Source organism: Sorex fumeus, unplaced genomic scaffold (genome assembly GCF_029834395.1).
Source record: "Sorex fumeus unplaced genomic scaffold, SorFum_2.1 ptg000007l, whole genome shotgun sequence".
NCBI classification, from domain to species: Eukaryota; Metazoa; Chordata; class Mammalia; order Eulipotyphla; family Soricidae; genus Sorex; species Sorex fumeus.
In genome coordinates this window covers 48699587-48704842 of record NW_026606064.1, presented here as the reverse complement: position 1 = coordinate 48704842, position 5256 = coordinate 48699587, and the positions used below count along the sequence as shown (strand labels likewise).

Sequence of the window (5256 nt, the reverse complement as noted above, 5' to 3'; positions counted from 1 at the left end):
AAGAAGGATCTGTGGAAGTTTTAAAAAACAGCTCCGTGGAAAAACATAGACAATTCCCATAGACAGGACAAAAGAAAAATTTGTGTGATCTTAGACTCTAAGTTGGATAAAAGTATCTTTTCATGTGACAGTTAAGGGCTGGCTGGCTAGGTTTCTCCCACATACTTTGTATTAAAATAGAATAGGTAAACTATTTTGTACAAAAAATTTTAAAAATACAATGATTATGGCACTTGCTTTGCACACAACTAGGTCTTTTTCTTTTTAAAATATGGAATGTTTTATGAATTTTTTGTGTCATTCTTGTGTATGGGCCACGCTAATTTTCTCTGTATCATTTCAATTTTAGTATATGTACTGCCAAAATGAGCATAGTTTAACACTCAACACTTTATACAGTCCCCTGAGAACTGCCAGGAATGATCCCTGAGCACAGAGTCAGGACAAAGCCCTGAGCACCATTGGGTGTGACCCAAACACCCAGTCCCCTCAACCCCAAGAGTCAGGATGCCTAGTGCTGGAGAGCTAATATTGGAGGTAAGAAACTTACCTTGTACCCTGTTTCAAGTCCCAGCACCATATATTTGGTCCCTTGAGCATTGCCTGGGGCCACTCCTAGGCATAGAGCCAAAATAGCTCCTGAGTATTGCTGGGAATGGCCGCCAAACAGAAACCAACAAACGAAATATCATAGCGCCTTGTTCAGTACCTAGATCAAGTCAAGTTTCAGGTCTGGAACTCATTGATGGAAGATCTGGAAAGGTTCCTCAGAGGAAGGACCCTAGAAAATGGTGATGATTCTGTACATACTTCAGGGGGCGGGGGGAGCAATAGCCTAGCACAGAGGACCTTTGCCTTGCACACAGTCCAGCCAGGTTTCATCCCTGGCATCCCATATGGTCCCCTGAGCACTGCCAGAAGTAATTCCTGAGTGCAGAGCCAGGAGTAACCCCTGAGCATTGCCAGGAATGACCCAAAAAGAGAAGAAGAAAAAAGGATACAAGTGTGTACCCTTCAGAGACACAGGCAGTAATGGGGGACCTGTTTATCCAGGTAACAACACTGAAGAAGGGGACTGCCCAGACATACCAAGCTGAGTCAGAGCTGACAGTCATCAGTCATAGACAAGGCTTGGGCACTTGGCAGTGAGGGTAGTGGTAATGACTGGAGTCCTGGCTATCAGTGGCCCTGTGGGTGTGTGGACACACTGGGTGGTCATTTCCTCAGTGAGAGTAGAATCTGGCAGTTGGAGGGAGCCCCTTCAAGGGGTCCTTGATCAGAGCTTTAAGAAGCTACTCTATCAGGGAGAGCTATAGAAGTAAGAGCAACCTCAGGAACTTTTCTTTGCCTCACCTAGAAAGATGCTAGATCACAATCAAAATCAAATCCCAGGGGTTGGAGTGTTGAAGATTAGTGCTATCACTAATGATATAAAAGATACCATATCTCATATTTGTTTTGCTTTGTTTTGGGGGGTCACACCCTGACCTGGTGCTCAGGGTGTGACCATGTGGTGCTGGTGATCAAACTCTGGCCTCCTACATGCAAAGCATGTGCTCTAGCCTATTCTTAGAGGACTGAGGGGATTATATAGGTGATGGCGATCAAATCATGGTGAACTGTGTGCAAAGCAAGAACCTGTCCTACTGTATTATATTTCTCACCCAGTTGCTTCATTTTCTTCTAATTCTCCTGGATCATGTTATGAATACATACAAGTAATGGGAAAACAGCCTGGACAGGAAATTTTAGGGTCTGGCTTCCATTATAGTAGCAGTTTATTTTCCATGTGAAATAGGGAAATCCTTAAGTTACCATGCGACAGGGGCTGGAGCAATAGCACAGCAGGTAGGGCGTTTGCCTTGCACATGGCCGACCTGGGTTTGATTCCCAGCATCCCATATGGTCCCCCGAGCACCACCAGGAGTGATTCCTGAGTGCAAAACCAGGAGTAACCCCTCAGCATTGCTGGGTGTGACCCAAAAAGCAAGAAAAAAATACAAAAAAAGTTACCATGCGACAGTCTTTTCCAATTTTTTTTAAAAATCCAGGTCACCATGCATTTTGTCATTTTACTGTCCAATTTTATTGTCATTGTCGTCAATAAGACTACACATAGCTTCCCACCAGTGAATGGATCATACCTGTGAGTAATTTCCTGGTTAATACGTGTCTGCCATACTGAGTTGTCTGGCTCCCGCTGTAGTGGCAGCCTGGCGCAGCCAGACGGTAAGCACGAAGCAAACACTGAGCAGCCTCTAAGTACAGGGACCAGTAGGTCATCATCGTAGGCATCATCCACTGCTCCCAGATAACTCCGACCCAAGAGTTTCTTTCTCAGCTTTCCCACAGTTGATTGATTCAAGGACAGGAAGTGAAATTGATGAGCCTCTTGGAGTGGGGACTGTGAAATGGGATCCGGAAGAGTGGACTTAGTCACCTTACTCGTGGTGACCTGATAAGACACAGACTTGTCCTTTCCTCTCCCTCCTATTTGCCGCGTGATGGGAAAAAGCAGAAGGTGGAAAAGCAAGAGGTGATCTCTTGGGAGGCACAGAGGAGGACACAGGGGGACAAGAGCTCCATCAGTGATCCTCCTGGAAGGGGCCAGACCTGCTTGGGGGGACCCCAGGCCTGGCTAACTATATTTCTGTGCTGTAGGAAAACTAAACCGCATATATGTTAAGACTACAGAGCAAAAGAACCATGATGAAAAGAGCTTCATTTATTTCAGGCATGGGATCCTAACCCAGTTTGATGAATTTTGACAGCTAGGTACAAATAAAGACATACAACATTTCCACAACCCCAGAATGGTTCTTTCATATTCCTTCGCAGTCCATCCCCTCGTGCTAGACTTTAATCCTAACTTTATTATACATTTTTCTTATTCTAGAACTAAAGGAACACGTTTTCATAAAAGTACTTATCTTTTGGGTCTGGATTCTTTAGCTCAGCAATAATGCTTTTAAACTTCATTCACGTTGGTGTATTTCTGTGCTTTATCCCCTTTTATTTCTGAGTAGGATTCCACTGTGTAGAAGAAGTAGCAGGGTTTGCTTATCTGTTTGCCTGAATGTTCACAGTTGGATTAGTTCTAGTTTTGCGATACTAGAAGATACAGGTGAACACATCTTTTTTCTGGTCACATTTTTTCATTTCTCTGGGGTAAATATCTAGGAGTAGAATGACTGAGTCATATGACAGGTATATACTTAGCTTTATAAAAAACCTAGTGCTAGGGAAATAGCTTAAAGGGCAAAGAGAAGAGTGCATGCTAGAGACTCAAGTTTGATCACCAGTCCTAGTGACCCTAAGTACCGAGCAGAGAGTAGCCTATGTACTACTGGGTGTGACTCTGCCTGGGCCCCTTGCTCCCACATAGAACCTGTTTTCCAAAGCCAATTGTGCATATGATTCTGTTTAGTTACATAAGAGACTTCTAATTGCTCCACACCTCATGAGCACTTGATATGATGAAATTTTGTCTCCCCCACATTCTCATGAATGTGCAAGGATTTTTATTTTTACATATTTTTGTGGCTAAAGAATATTCTATGTTAATCCAATATCTTCAAATGTGAGAAGAGTATAGTATAGCAGGTGGGGTGCTTGCCTTGAATGTGGCTGACCGTCCCACATGGTCCCCTGGGCTCTCTAGGAGTAATTCCTGGGTGCAGATCCGGATGTAAACCCTGAGCATTACTGGGTGTGACCCAAAAATCTAAAACAAAAAACAAAAGAAAAAAGTGAGATGAGTTTTGTGCCCAGTGCATACAAGGACTTGGTCAATGTTATAGTTGCACTTGTATTTTGCAGTTAGATGGAGTGTTCTAGAAATAGGTGGAGTTGATTGATAATATTCAAATCTTTTCTGCCTATTGATTTTTTGTTTTGGGGCTACACCTGATGGTGCTCAGGAGCTATTCCTGGCTTTGTGCTCAGGAGTGCCCCTGGTGATGCTCAGGGAACCAAATATGGTGCCAGGGATTCAAATGGGGGTCAGCAGCACAGGGATTCAAATGGGGGGTCAGCAGCACACAAGGCAAGTGTGCTTTCCTTTCTTACATCCTGCACTCTCTCTGTTATCTACTTGGTTGATAATATTTTAGGGGAGTGGGGCCTATGCCTGGCTGTGCTCAGGCACTATTCCTGAATCTGCATTCAGAAATGTCCCCTGGCATTGCTCAGGGGACCATATCTAGTGCTGGGGATTCAAATGGGGATCAGAAGCACACAAGGTTTATTAACCCCTGCATTATCTCCCAGACCCTGATTGACAAGTTTGTTTTTGATGAACCTATTAACTATATCTCTGTTGTTTCTTCTGTGTTATTATTTTTGCAGTGCTTGACTGGGGGACACACCTCCAGTGCTGAGGATTGGGGTGGGCATGGAGTGCTGGGAGTTGAACCTGTGGCCTGCACACATAAGGTATAAGTTCTGCCACTCAACCTACTTCCCCACCCTTAAGGGACAGTTTTTAAACTATTAATACTTACCCAGTTGGGGTCATTCTGGGAGTTCTCTTTTTAAACTTTGCAGCCCTTTCTCCCCGCTCTGTGAAGTAGAATTTTGCATGAAGGAGACGGTGGTCCGATCCCATTTGGAATTTTGAAACAACAGCGACATCGGTCAGGCAAAACCGTCGATTGAATATGATGTGGTCTATTTCGTTGTGGAATCATCCACCGGGAGACTCCCATGTCCAACGTTTAGATTCGGCCTTCTGGAACTGTGAGTTACCATGGATGGTCTTGGTCGACATGATGAACTCAGGCAGTCTCTCACCCTGTTCGTTCCATTCTAGGCTATGGGTTCTGATGTGAAGTTCTTCAACTGATCTTCTCAGTCCTATCTTGGCATTAAAATCACCCACAATGATCTTGTAGAAGGTGTGGTATTTTTTATAGAATTTCTCCAGCTCCATGTAGAACTTCTCAATTTCTCCTTCATCATAATTAGATGTTGGTGCGTAGACAACGAAGATAGAAACTGCAGGCAGTGAGCCACATCTATTCAAATGTAAACGTCCGATTTGGGTTGTTAGGCATTTAAATGAATCAATGCTCATGGCCAAGTTTGTGTTGACAAGGACACCGACGCCTCCGACACTTCTTTTATCGCATGTTCCGAGGAAAAATTCTTCTCCATTGTCGAAAACGGCATGATGAGATTGGTGCCTTCTCGTCTCGGTCAGACCAGTGATGTCGTACTTGATCTTTTGCGCTTGTACCATCAGGTCCACGATGGATG

At 44.1% G+C, this 5256-nt stretch overlaps 1 non-coding gene across 1 annotated transcript; it reads right to left on the bottom strand.

Moving 5' to 3' along the window:
• Positions 1 to 265: 265 nt before the first annotated feature.
• Positions 266 to 373, bottom strand: LOC130017052 (U6 spliceosomal RNA). The gene has a single exon (XR_008791316.1). It is a non-coding gene; the product is annotated as a U6 spliceosomal RNA (small nuclear RNA).
• Positions 374 to 5256: the final 4883 nt, after the last annotated feature.